This window comes from Gouania willdenowi, chromosome 15 (genome assembly GCF_900634775.1).
Source record: "Gouania willdenowi chromosome 15, fGouWil2.1, whole genome shotgun sequence".
Lineage (NCBI taxonomy): Eukaryota > Metazoa > Chordata > Actinopteri > Blenniiformes > Gobiesocidae > Gouania > Gouania willdenowi.
In genome coordinates this window covers 27094671-27109232 of record NC_041058.1, presented here as the reverse complement: position 1 = coordinate 27109232, position 14562 = coordinate 27094671, and positions in this window count along the sequence as shown.

Below are 14562 nucleotides of genomic sequence, written 5' to 3'. Positions count from 1 at the left end.
TATATATATTTTGAATTTGATCTTGTGTTGACACTGTCAAGCGGACCTGTTTTTTTTTTTTTTCAAGAATTCCTTAGGATATGGTCACCTTTTTGTGCTGATTCTGTATCACATTAGCATGCCCTTGATTGATTGAACTCAGTAATTATTGCATTGAAGACAGATTTAGAAGGTAAAAAAACATCTTTAATTGAATTTATTCTGGGACAGCCATTGTTTTCTCAGATACAATAACATTTCCAACATTTCTTCTCCTTCCTTGTCTATTCTTTTGAAGCCTAGTAAAGGCTTCTCTCGAGAAAGCCTTGTTTACGTACACTCTTTTGGTGTCTAGATTCTATTTATCTCTTCTGTTCCAAAAGAAACAGCAGGCAGCAGTCCACTGAATATATATAAAGATTTACAGTAATTTGATACATTAGATTAATTAGTGCAGCCCGCATACACTAGTTTAGGTAAAGCTTTCATCTTTGGTTAGATGGTTGATAGGACTAGGAAATGTCTGTCTTTGTTTGGCTCTGTTGCAGATCTATGAGGACCAGTTATTTATAAAGAGCCAGGAGTTGACTTATACTCAGACATATACAGTAACTCTGAGAAGCACTCTACACAGTATGTGGACTGCATGTGCAGTAATGCAGCCAACTCAAAGTCGATGCAGTGAAAGCCATGCTCAGAAAGCATCACAGCTCCTAATTAAAAGCAATTGCCATCAGCTGCAGAAAATGCTGCATTACATTGAGTGTAAACGTCTTTAAATGTGATACATGTTTGTTCAGTATCACCAAGGTTTTTTTTATGTCACAACACAGTTGTATGATGCAAAGTGAGTCACTACGCTATGGGGAAAAAAAATACCGTCGAACCAAATGGTGTCTTTGCCCAGTGTACTGGTCATGTTCCTTACCTTTATGGAAAAATGTTTTACAAGAATCAGTGCATCTGTGTCACTATATTTAGAGTTTGCTTCACACAAGTTTACAAAACCCTGAATAGATCTGGGATGTATGTATTTTTCTTTTCTTTTCTTTTTTTTTTAAATCTTCTTCCAACCGTTGGAAATGTTTATTCATTATTTTATTGCACTTTTTTTTTTTTTTTTTTGTATAATTGCACCACTAAATGCTATTGAAGGCAAAGCTTTTAGGAACACAACAAAGGGCATCTAAATTATGTTGTGAGCATGAACTCTTGCATGGCTTTTTTTGTTGTAAATTATACCCATGTAATGGTAATATTTTGTATTTGTTTTTAATTTGCAGTCAGATCTGAAAAAGAAATTCCAAAGATTGGTATGTGTCAAAAAGTAAGTGATAAACAGTGTTCTTACTGTGCTATTACCACACATTTTATGTGATTACGAAGAGAAGCTAAAAAAAGATATGAACTTTGTTGTTTTAAGCTTATTGTATATTCTTTACTGGTTTTTTTTTTTTCAAAAAAAGAAAAGAAAACTGCATTATGTAAAAGTTGTACTGGAGGACAGGTTACTGTAGTATGGCACAAAGGGTTTTGTGAACTTATTTTTTTACTGGGGTTTGTTACACACTTTAAGTTTAAAAGGTACATTGGGTTATGATTTACAATTATTGGTAAAAAGCAGTTCCCAGGGAAAAATGCTCATCGTTGCTGGACGAAGAAGAATCGTTGAAAGGAGTAAGCCTCTACCTCACAGTGGTCTTTATCTGCAATCACAAACTTATTTTCCTTTTGAACTGACACAATAATTGTTGTATCCTCTTTTATCTTATCCAAAACAATAGAATGAAAACCGCTACAATCAGGAGTTATGCTGACAAAAGGAACATATGGAAGGTGTACCCAATCCTACTCTTGTGCTCGGTGTGTGTTTATGTCTATGACATCAGACCTACATTAATGTGTGGACATGATCTCAGATTGCTAGAGATGTCCCAGTGGGCCCAGAGATTCATGTGAAAATAAATTCAGCTGTGACAAAGTCAGATAACAACAAGATGTGACTGCTCATATTACAGCCATGTTTTGAGTGAGAGCTCTGACCGAGGTCACTCTGTGTTGTAACGCTCTGTTGTTCAAAGAATTGAAAACTCCAAGAGGAGAATCCAGAGTGGCAATTTCAGAGTACCGGTAAATATCTTTTCATGTGTGTTACATTGTGGCTTTAAGTGTTTGTTGACTGTGTATATCTAAATGACGATGTTTCCTATGGTCCAAGGTTTTTTGGCATTCTATATGGCGTGTCTATATATTCTCTAGTTACCCAGTAGAATCGAAAAATCCTTCACTTTCTTTTCAAGCCTACTTTATTACCAATGCTGTCTGATTCATCCTTTCAAATTAATACTGTAGGCCTGTTGGGTCTCCTGCATGTGTAGACTTCACCTGGAAAATTAGATGAGGTATAGTTTGAACAACACTGTCCAGTCATTTCTGTCCAAGAGAGCACTGCATGCTGATAATGTTTCCAGCCTGTATAGCACAGAAATCCCAGAGTACATTAGATCATGCCATTTGTTTGCTGTATTGTACCTTAAAACTTCTGGGGGGTATTTCACCAAATTGGAATTAAAAGATCCTGGATAACATGATGATGCCTGGCTTTTTCTGTTTCATCAAACTAAGATGAGACTTAGCCAGCTGCTACCGTTTAGGATAAGTGCATATTCACAGCTTTCTACACAAGACCCGTCAGGTAGATCCCAGATTTACTGATCAAATATGTATGGGGACGCATGTGACGCAAGTTTTACGCTTAGTAAACAGCCAAAAGAAAGTATTGCTGAGATGAAGAGGATGTGATGTCATTTGTTATTGAGTGACGAACAAGTAAAAAAAAGTGAGAATAAAGGACATAAAAATTGGATTCAAAAGATTAAGCATTTCAAAAATTGTAAATGGTTGGTTGTTGTTACTCAGTAAAGTTACAATAGAGAGCAACTAAAGCATATACAATCAGGCAGTGATTCATGTGCGCTTGCTGAGTAGTAATACTGTGGTTTTTATGCCTGTCAGTTTTCAAAGAAAAATGATGATGCAGTATGTCACAGTTAAAGGTAGGGTAGGTAATTTTCACCAGATGCACTTTTTAGGTTTTTGGTTGAAATGTTCTTTATGTCCTGACAGAAATTAAGAACTTATGTGCTCTGAAAAAAAGACAAAGAAAATCTGTCATCTGTAGCAGCTGTAAACCTGTAAAAACTTTGAACAATGAAAAAACTTTCTACACAATACAAGCAATGAGCTGAGGTCCGCTTCTGGAGCAGCGAGTGAGTGAGACTGATCACAGAGGGGAGGGGGTAAAGGCGGAGCCCTCGGGGAAGCTACATTCAAAATCATGCTAGCTTTCAAAAATCCCCTACACTGCCTTTACATACTATATCATTTATTAGTGTTTTGACAAATTTGTTTCATGAAACTCAGTAAAAAAAACAAGATTTGAAGTTTACACCTCCTGTAAGCTCCACACCCTACCGTCAGTGTTCCGTCTAAAGCCATGCCTATACACACTTGAACTGGCATTTGACAGTGCAGAGGTATGGAAGCCATAAAGGGCCATGCATTCATATATTTTATTTCTTCCGTTTTCCCGTGATAAACAACTTAATTTTCTCGAGATCTGGAGATAACGAGACTTCGTTTTCCTGTAATAAAAAGTTAACTTAATTTGTCTTCCCGAGATAACGGGATAATAAAAAAAACAATATTCTAGTATAATCAATCATTGCGGGAAATCTCATTCAGTGTAACAGTGTCAGAGGAGCAGGAGCGCGTAGATCACCACATCAGGTTTCTTTTCAATCAAGGCCTGACACAGGCTGAAATAGCATTATGCTTTGCTATTACAGATAATATACACATTAGTGTGCGTACTGTAAAAAGACTGATGATGTCAGTAAAGTTAGAAGCACATTGGCACATTTGGATTCATCAGCTCAATAACTCGCGATAAAAAAAAGTGGTACAAGCACGATCTCCACCTCTATCTATTCATTGTAACACATAGCACATACTACATATAACGGTTTTCATCAATAGAGTCCGTCTGCTGATCTGAAAAAGAGCCAAAGTTGTCAAAGAGCTGCCGATCGAGAGCAGTATAAGGGACCGTCTACAAAGTGCAACACCGAAAAGCTAACAATAAAATGTATTACTTCACTGTCTTGGTTTTCCCCCTTCTGCAAATCATGCAAATGTTTAACAAGCCATTCTGATAGTACTACAACAGCTGTTATGTAATAATATAATTAAAAAATATTTCATGATTTTTGTTTATTTTAACAATAGGCAACTGTATATTATTTTATATAGCCTCTAAAAGAAACACAAAATTTAAAACTAAATATCATTTTTATTGGGTCTTCTTATGAATACTACAGAAAATATATTTTGAAGTAACTGCTGGCCTGACTGCACCTTCATCCCTGGAGCAGCGCCTGGTTCGCAGAAGCAGTTCTTGCACAAACATTGGTCATGAATGCACTGGCCTTGGGCTGTTGGATAAGCTTGTACTGGGCTTAACCTTTGACATGTTGATCCCAAATACCAGTTTTAGGTATAACCACTCATTCCTTCCCTCTGTTCACGTGATGTAACACTGCCCATTTTCCTACCCTGACTCCTTCTTCCCTGTTCCATTCAATTCAATTCAACTTTATTTATATAGTGCAAATTACAACTATGTAATCTCAGTACGCTTAACAAAATATAAAGTCCATAGTAAGAAAGAAAGAGCCCAACAAGATCCACTCTCTCCCCCTCACCTAGGTGTAACACTGCCCTCTCTTTTTATATCCTTCCTTTAATAAAGTGTTTCTCACCCTTCCTGGTGATGGACACAATTATGCAATAAAATAAATTCATTCATTTTAATGCAATAACAAAACATGCATTGCTGTCTTAAAAAGATTGCATTTCTTGTAGTGTTGATCCTTTGACAGCATGTGCAAACAAAGTAAAAAACAGTAATTTTGCAACAACAACAAAAAAAAAAAAACCACTAATTATATAGAAATCTTAAAGTTGTAATTTAAGTTTAGTTTTATTATTGCAATTAAATAAATGCATTTATTTTATTGCATAGATGTGATCATCACCAGGAAGGATAAGAACAACTTTATTAAAGGGAGGATATAAAAAAGAGTGGTCAGTGTTGCACCTAGGAGAGGTAGAAGAGAACAGGGAAGAGGGAATCAGGGTAGTTAAATGGGCAGTGTTACATGACATGAACAGAGGGAAGGAATGAGTGGTTATATCTAAAACTGGTATGTACTGGTAAATTGGCCTAATAAAGATTATCAAATGTTTTCAGATCATCAAAGTGCTTTTTGAAAAGGTTTTTGAAATTTGAAAAAGAATAAAAATAACAAAAAATGATCCATACAATATACATATTATCAAAAATATACAAAAGGGTATTTTAGCTAAACAAGAGTTGTAGAATGACCAAACGAAGACCACCAATGTCCGCAGTAAATTTGGTCACGTTGCTATGCATGATGACAGACTCATTGAATATTCAATATTTATTGTATCGGTGGTTGCACTTTGTTGACGGTCTCTGCGCAACGTCTCAGCGTAATCTTCTCATAGGAAACAATGGGATATTCCCTGCTGAAATGATCAATAATTGTATTGAAGATCAGCTCGTTGCAGCTTGTAGCTCATTGGCTATCTCATGACGGTTAGACTGACATTATTTGGGTCTTTTTAACTTTACTGAAGTCCTGACGCAGTGATCTATATGCTCCTGCTCCTATGACATTGTTACACTGAATGACGTTTCCTGCACTGATTGTTTCGTTTATTAACCAGGTATCAAATAATTGAAATATTCAAGGATGTGAGTGTGGAGATTAAGTGTTGAGTAGTAAAACCAGCATGCTTTTCAGTAAATATATCCAAGCACCTTGAATCATAGCTACATGTGTGATGTCTTTAAAAATTAAACAGTTTGGAAATCGGTTCAAAATTCAACGAATAATTCTACTTGGAGATTGAAAAACCCCTCTTTGTTGTAATGTCCATGCACTGTTGCCTCTACCACCACCGTTCCAAGATGGCGGGCGCGGTTGACGTGTCCCTCCACAGTTGATGCGTTGTCTAACCCATGCTCGGAAAAGCTAAATGGTCTAACGTGCTAAGGTGCTTTCACACCGAATGTGACTGAAGTGAATGAAGCAACGCGATTACATTAAAATCAATGTAAATGACGCAATCTCAAGTTATCTCCCCTAAAGCGACGTGTAATTTGAAAAACTAAACTTTTTAAGCGACAAATCCCTCCTCCTTCACTGTGTGTAGAGCGGAGGCTGCTGCCCCTCCCTGCTCCCTCTCGCTGCAGTGCAAACGGCTGCTACGGAAGCTGTACGGGAAGCTGCTTACACATGCGCACAGGAAGTGCCGGAACTATAGTCAGGATTGTCTGAGGTCCGGGTGCGGACCAATAGCAACAGCCTATATTTTATTGTCATATTTGATCAGGTACCTAAACAAAATGTGTTCTCTGCATTTATCCCATCCCTGAGAGCAGTGGGCAGCCACGTTGTAGCACCTGAGAAGTAGTTATGGTTAAGGGACTTGCTCAACACCCTACAGTGATGGTCTAGGGTGTATTGGAACCAGTTACCCTCTGATTCATACAAATGTATCCCACACCCAACATGAATTCATCATGGCGGGAAGGAAAACCTTCTGTTAAGCAGCAGGAACCTTGTGTGGATCCCATTCCTATGATGAACAGCCATCCACGTTATGCTGTGTTGGGTGTGTGCAGAGGAAAGGGTGGAGACAGAGTTGTTGAGACTCTGTAACTCCACACTGAGGATCCCACGGACCTGCAAGACAAAAGCCAGAAGGAGTACAGGAGCAAACACACAAGGGAAGAAGCAGACATAGAGGGAGTGTTTGAAAGAGGAATGGGACCCTCTCCGGTCCCTCTCTAACCTAAATGACCTCTCTCTTAACGCCCTCTCCAACCTCTCTCCAACCGAGCATGCCAGACCCCCCCCCCCCCCCCCCCCCCCCCCCCCGGCAGTCTATGCCTATTGCATCTTAATTATGAGCCATGAGCTGGTTCCTAACTAAAAGCTTTATCAAAGAGGAATGTTTTGAGCCTAACCTTAAAGGTAGAGAGGGTGTCTGCCCCCCGAACCGTGGTTGGTAGATGGTTCCTCCTATACTGATTACATGCCCGCTTCCTTAACCCGGCGTGGGCAGGACCAGACAAATACATCCGATTGGTTCTTTCACTTTGGCCGAATGGCAGGGATTGATCAGAGTTTTTATAGGATTCCAGCTGCTACAGAGGTCTGAGCAGCAGTCCAAGATCACCCTGCCTTTCAGGAGCAGGCTAATGGCACAGAATAAATCTCCAAGACAACTGATGTTTAGTCTTTGATGAAAGGGTACGAGTTACATCCTGGATTAACTCATGCAGGATAAGCCTGGCATTATCTAGATTTTGGGAAACCCCCCCCCCAATGTTTGTTTTTTGTGTCATGAGTATTGTCCTCAACTTAGGTATTTTTGTTAGGTGAGTCATAGGTGAGTGCACGTTGGCTGTAATAAAATATATTTTTGAAAAGCTTAAACTTGGTCTATTGGTGTTTGCTTTCACACTAATTGGTACAACTACATTTTAAGTTTAAAATGACATCATGGTGTGTGTGTGTATCAGAAATTGATTTGAAATATTATATACAAGTAGATTAAAGAGTAAATATTAAAATATGGAAAGAAATATAAATTTACAGAAAGCACTTATGCCCTTTCTAAACACAATTTGCCTCCCTTCGCCAAGCCTCCTTGTGAACCTCTAAGGTTTGTTCCAATTGTGTGGCGGCCGCCACCGCGGGAAGGAGGCACTTCAACGGCACACACCCATTGCGGAACAGCAGCCCCCAAACAAGGCACTGATGACAGCAATGTAGCCATATTTCCTGTGATTGATGGCCACTTCAGCAATTTAGACCTTACAGTAAGGGGACATTACGAAGTGCACGACGAGAGTGTTGGTTTGGAGGACTCATCGAGTGTGCCAGTAGCACACAACCCAGCCCACTTTTCCTTTCACCGACCACACAGTTATGCTGCTGGTTCTGCTGCAACTGCGAGGGCTTCTGCAATTCCGAGAGCCACGATGGCAAAATAATTCCAAAAGGTGACTAATTAAACTTTTCACTCCTCATATACTGTTCATATCACGTTGGTAGGAGCATCACACACATGTTTGCCAGTATATGACTGTCCTCGTGTTCTTGTCTTTTTGAACTGCTATCTTGTTATTCGGGCCATAACTCCAACAGTAAGACATTATTTATTGACAAAAGTGATTTGAGCATTTAACACTGATTGATTTAAAATTATTTTTGCGAGTGAGAGCACTCTGTGAAAATACTCCACAGATAAAAACATTTATATTCCTTACTTTAAGTAAACTTATGTCAAGTTTGAAAAGCAAATGTATGCTATATTTATTGAAGGCTCTAATATAAAACAAGTTAACTAAAAATGTGGTTTCATATCAATATTCAGGAACATCTTCATTGCTGCAGTTGTGGATGGTAAGTTGGAGACAAGCAAGACACTGTTGTGGCCATGACTGGTAAAGTCAATGATGCCCTTGAAGAACAGAAGTCACTCATCCTCACTGATGGCCAAGGAAACAAAATCATGGAGAAGGGACCAGAGGTATAGTTAAACACGTGACTTAGTATTACTTACCATACAAAATCAAAATAAAATGATGTAAATCCAGCATACTTTTGATGTATTAATATTAGGGGGATTGATAGACAGTCCAGTGGCTTCTAGAATCATTAGCTTTCAACATTGTCACTCTTGATGTTTTAAGCAAGCCACCCCATCTCCTTAGACATGTTACACCTTTTGTACCACTAATCAATTATTGTTAATACAGGATCACCATTTTGGAAGCAAAATGCAAGAAAGGTGTTTGCTGTGACAGAGGATGGCTTCCTGCAGTTACAAGGAAGTAAAAAGAGGAAACTGAGATACTTAAACACATTTGCATTTTTTGGACATCATCAGGCTGCATAATTTCTCCAAAATTGATAAGTGAGGAGTCCTGTTTTTTTTGTTGTTTTTTTTTTATTTATCTGTGAGATGTTTTGTCAATGTAGAGTGCAGTAGAAATAATCACATAATTTTCAAAATAAATATTTCAAAAAGAATTGCATCCACATATTGATGTGACTGATTCACAATCTTCATTTTGGTGTGGGTGCTGCTATCTTCCTTTCTAGTTTCTGGGATGTTGTCCATTGCATGACATTTTAAGTTTCTAACATTACCTCCTTATTATCTCCTTATGAATTTGATTTTGATTGTGTTATTAAAAATAATTCTGAAAAAAAAAAGAAAAGAAAATTAAATTCCCAGATAAATAAAAGTAACCACAGGTAAGGGATCTAGGTTTGAAATATTAGGACTACAATGACAGTACTAATAAGTAGGATGAAATTTGCGTGTGGATGTGTTTCAGCTGACGGGAAGATACTGGCCTCAATGATGTTTTGGAGTTGAAGAGGTGGTCTCGCAGCCCAGGGATTGCAAAATGTGTCCACTACAATCAAGGGCTTGATGGAGTTTGCAAATGGCAACCGCAGAACAACCGTATCCCTGACAGAGCTAGGCCCAAGCAGCAGCTGTTAAAGTTGCCTGCGTTGTCTGCAGAGGTATTTGTTTAAATATAATAATAACTTGCAAAAGATGTTCAAAATGGTTACATTTTGTAAACTCTTGTTTAGCAATGATTGATATTTGCTGAAAATGTTCTTATGGAGGGAAAATATCACAGGATAGGTGTTCAAAACAATTACCAATGTACATAGAGTAAATAAAAAGAAAGCACCATTGACACAGTTTTGTCAGTTAATACAGATTAATAAGTGCAACTAATTTACCTTTTTTCATGAAGACTTACATGTTATTTAGAAAAAAAAACCTAATCAATTCTCATATATTGAAAAACTTTTTGAATTACATTTGCAGGTCCAGTGGTTGAACCTATGGTGTCATCATGCTGCCAAAGCATTATCGGTGTCAGGATCTGCATCGAGGAGTGGCAGAACAATTCTGTCTTTTGCCCAAAATGTCGAGCTGATGATTTTAGTGTCAACACACAAAGGCTCACTGGACTCTCTGAAGCTTTGGCTGCACTGGGAAGCGTACTCAGGAAGTAAAATTGTTTTGTGTATAAACATGTGCAATGGGGTGTGTTGGATGTTCCTAAGTGTATTGTTACCTTTAAAAAATGTCTGCAGTTAGAGCACAATGTAGGTACTTATCTAACAAGGATATTTGTTGTTTTGCCATGTTTCAATGCTGTGAAAGTTAAGTACACTCTGATTTGCACTATTTTATGCTGTTAATGGTCCAAATGTTTTTAAACTTGGACATACTTTAGGATCACTTTTATACAGTAAGAAGTATACAAGTAAAGACACTCAATGCTGTGAAAGCAAAGTTAAAACCGGAAATTTTTATGTTGTATATTTTTTAGAACAAAACATCTCAGGTCAGGCTTTTTGGCCCTACTGGTGAAATACTTTTATTTTGAATAAGCTTTTGTATGCAAGATTCTATTCCAACTAAAAAGTTAAATACAACCATTTAATGCTAAAATGTGGTTTTGTCAATTTATTAAACTGATTTGAGAGCAAAATATTAGCTGCATAACATGGTGGTTTTTTGATTTAAGAAGATTAACACAGAGCAGAACACATAGTCTGTTTACTTTGGTACTCAACAACACCCCAGTTTGGGGAAAAACACAACAGCATTTCAGTTACTTTTTCAAGGTTACATTGATGAGGTACGTTAGGGCATCCTGGAAAATAGTATAGTCATTATTTACCACATGATTAAAAAGAAGAGAGATGTCAGGGTAATTCTCTGCAAAGTCCTGTTCTGCATGATATCTATTCTCCTCAGATGAAAATGGGTCATTCCCAAAAGCAAATGCCCACGTCAACGAGGATCTCAACTCTTGTATATACGTTTGCTACAAGTTCATCGGGTGTCCCATGGACTAAAACATCCCTTCCATCCTGTGAAACACACACACAGTTTACTGTACTGCATGACATTTTAAATGTTGTTCTCTGCTGTTGAGTTATCACATTGTTATTTGTTCCTGTCTGTTGTATTGTCTTGTATGTTGCAAAGCGAAAAAAAATAATAAATAGATTTTTGAAGTTTATGAATCATTTTTTTTTTTTTTACCCCACCCCTAGCACAGTCTGCAACAAAAAACTATGTAGAAACTCATAATAATTTTCAATTTGTACTACAATAAACTCACTCTTGTTGATGTTGGTTGCATGTATGGTGGCCGGCTGAGGTTATGTCTGTGTCTTGAGAGCTACTCTTGCATGTACAAGCACAGGTAAAACTCCCTGCCATGGTTGACCCTAAGTTGGTCCCTCATCCCATGGTTGACTACTGCAGATCTGGAATCAAAGAAAGAGTACAGGTGCACACAACTGCAATGCATTTAAAGACAATCTTTTCAACATTAGGATAATATACTAAGTACAGAAATTATTATTGCAATAACATTGGTTCTAAATGTACGCACCTGTAAACTTCCTCATAAATGACAAGGTTATTTTTCACTGGCATTGTGGCGTTGGCAACAATTTTGCAACTGAAGCCATCAACTGCCAAAACGTGTCACACCGAACAACCCAAGTTTCTCATTTTGGTTCATGTGGATGGGTGGGTGGGCCTCAACTGTGAGTCAGATAGCAAAATAATAGGTGACATATAGGTGGTAGGAGTGCACCTTTGGATGCAGAGCTCAGAGGGAGAGGAAAGGAGTTTACACGACAGAAATTGGCGCTACGAGAGATGATGTCGATGTTCCTACTAGCGCACAGCATGTGTGGAACTTTAGCGGATTATTGGAGTGTGGCGATGGTGAGATAAAATGATAAAAACAAACGGGGCAAGCAGTGAGACTCGGCATGTCCGCAAGGAAGAGGAAGTTGCGTGTGTGCATATATATATATATATATATATATATATATACAATCGATAAACAATATTCTGATTGTGATTCATAATCCATATATCTTATTTTTTGTTTATTTTTCTCCTCCTCAGCTTGAAACCCAAATCAAACAAAAAGAAAGATGAAGAGGGTTCAAGTGCTTATGTGACCTAGAAAGTAGATCCTCTGTCTGCATCCAATTTCAATATACTACAAATGGGAATCTTCAAGGTCTCTACCTCTATATTGTAACGACGTTAGACCACACACATGCTGTACTGCTCATGTAACACATCATTCTGTTCATTGAGTGACCCTGTCGCAGCTGCTATTTAGAAGAAGCAAGGATGGGTCCAGTTCCATTACTGACTGCATTAAAGCCATATTTGAGGAAATGTCCTTAATTCCCTGTCTGTAAGTTAAGAACAGCAGCTGGAAATAGAGGTAACATCAAGCCTTCACCCTCCACCCCTTAATCACCTGCTTTGTCCGGCTTGACATCTGAAGTCTGAGTTGGACTTTAGTGGTTAGACTTGACGCCTTCACCTTTGCATGTAATGGTTTGTAAATCGACTGAACACTCAAAGATGGACTGTTCCTCGGGCAGTCATTGGTGTCACAGATTGGGGCACGTTTATAGATGCAGCTGAGACTGCCCTATTTAAATAACAATTTGCTCATTTAACGTAGAGAGGTGAGTGCACAGAAGCACAAAAAGACATTTGAGAAAGTTAAATTAGAGGCAGGTGGACTTCTCTGTCTGCTGCACAAACATTCAATAATGTAGAAAACTAAATAAACAAATAAAAATCCTGTTAAACTTAAAAAATAAACTTTAAAACTTAATGTTATTTTTCCCCCTTAATTTAATGTGGCTGCTCCATCAGGTCCTGTAACTTTGCTGTTATCAGTTAATGGAAAACATCGTCAGGCACTGTAGACAAAAGGATTATTCAGGAACAGGACACTGCATGAACACTATTGCCCTATTTCTGCCACCTAAAATGAAGCTTGTTGCTATGTTTTGCTTGCAGCACCTTTTTTCTTGGAGACGCATTTTTCTCCCTGCACTGTTTGCATTTTTCCTCAAAATAAAGTGTGGTGTTGCAACACAGTCCAGTGGACACCGACACCTGCCACTGACAGAACGTCCATGGGGCTCCTGGAGCAGTTAAGTTGTGTGTTGTTTGGTATTAGCTTAGGCCTGAATTGATGCAGTGATACGGCCGAGAGTTACACCCACCATTAAGGTGAGATCGAGAGAAAAGTAAAGGTATGTTATGTGACGATTTTAGATAATAAAGGATTGGAATGTGACAACGTGCTATAGTGCACATTTTATCCCTCGCATTGCTGTGTATGTACCATGTGTGACACACACTGATGAACCAATCAGAGCTGGCTGTAGGCCGTATCTTGGTTTGTTTGCCCTCCTCCACTTTTAATCTTCAACTACAGAGCTGCTAATGAAAGCAATGACAAAATCATCCCTATAATAAACTCTACCTCAGTAATATGATAGAGGATAGATACCTGACCGAGCCCCACAGGACTATCGTTACCGTAAGACAGATAGTTTTTGGGTCCAGTCCCATTAGCGCCAGTGTTAACGCTCATCTGTTGATATTTCCGAATGCTTTCCTAGTAGGTAGCAGGAAGGATTTCTGTGTCAGGCTTGGCATTGGTTTGGTTACTGTTGTGTCAGATGCAGGCTGCCTCACACAGAAAAAAGCAGCATGATTTGAAAGTGGAAAGTTGAGGAAAGTGGCAGCCACACACTGCCATCCACACAAACAACTGTATGATAACACAAGCAAGTGCTGGAAAGATTTAACTGAAGCAGTAACGTTTTATAATCTTTTAATGTTAGAACATCGCCTTTGTTTTTTGTAGTGTTCAAAGCCAAGTTGTTGTCTGAACACCAGGTTATAAGCTTCTGGATCTCCTCTCTGTAGATTGTCTCATCTTCTTTTGAGATCAGTCCGACAACTATGGTGCTGTCAGCAAATTTGACAATTATCTTGTTATCATGGGCCAGACTATAGTTATAGGTATAGAAGCAGCATGGGAGGGGGCTCAGCATGCAGTTCTGTGGTGAACGGGTGGTAGGGGCCAAGTCTCAATGTCTGGGGTCTGTTGGTTAAAAAGTCAATCATCCAGGTGCATGTGAGGGGGGAGGCCCAACATGTGATCAGGATGTCTGGTAGGATTGTGTTAAATGCTGAACTGTGGTCCACAATGAGCATCCTGGCATTGTTCTGCTGCTGTTCCAGATGGTTCCAAACCAGACCCCTAGTATTTATCAGAGCCTCCGTATCATGTTGTTGAAAGCAGCATGGTCATAGGCAGTCTTGGCTGAGTCCGGGAACACAGCAATGGCCATGTCTTGAATCTCACCGTGCCTCAACTCCCCCCTGAAGAATGTCTACACGGCCAGAATAGTAGTGGAGTATGGCTATGAAAGCCCAAGCACGTTGCCCTGGCTTTGGTTTAGGTGTACAATGTGCTTGATCAAGTTGTGGTGCTGCCTTTAGGGCGAGAGCCTCTTTGAGCATGTCTGCTAATGA